Source organism: Penaeus monodon, chromosome 28 (assembly GCF_015228065.2).
Source record: "Penaeus monodon isolate SGIC_2016 chromosome 28, NSTDA_Pmon_1, whole genome shotgun sequence".
Lineage (NCBI taxonomy): Eukaryota > Metazoa > Arthropoda > Malacostraca > Decapoda > Penaeidae > Penaeus > Penaeus monodon.
In genome coordinates, this window is record NC_051413.1 from 34,864,673 (window position 1) to 34,864,987 (window position 315).

Here is a 315-nt window from a genome sequence, read left to right on the forward strand (position 1 = left end):
ATGTCTTTTCAGAATAGATAGGCTACATATTGCATATGTATCCAAAATTATAAAATCTGCCTGCTTGTATTGAAGTGCTCTTCACAGTGGAAATAATTATTTTCAAAGCAAATTATATTTGAAAATGGTAGACAGTACCAACTGCAGGAGTGAGACCAAGCCAATATTTTTTTCACATTTTTTGCACTTTTGTTTTTTGATGTATGTACATCACACTTGGTACATATACCGACCACTTTATAAGCTACAACATATTGCCAGGGAGTCTCGGAGCAAAGCATAATTCATGTGTAAAGCTTACATTTTGCTAGAAAA

General features: G+C 33.3%; 1 protein-coding gene across 1 annotated transcript in view; it reads left to right on the forward strand.

Moving 5' to 3' along the window:
- LOC119591191 (splicing factor 3B subunit 2-like) overlaps nucleotides 1–315 on the forward strand; it is a gene marked incomplete in the record, with an annotated part of 8,760 nt that overhangs the window by 1,828 nt on the left and 6,617 nt on the right.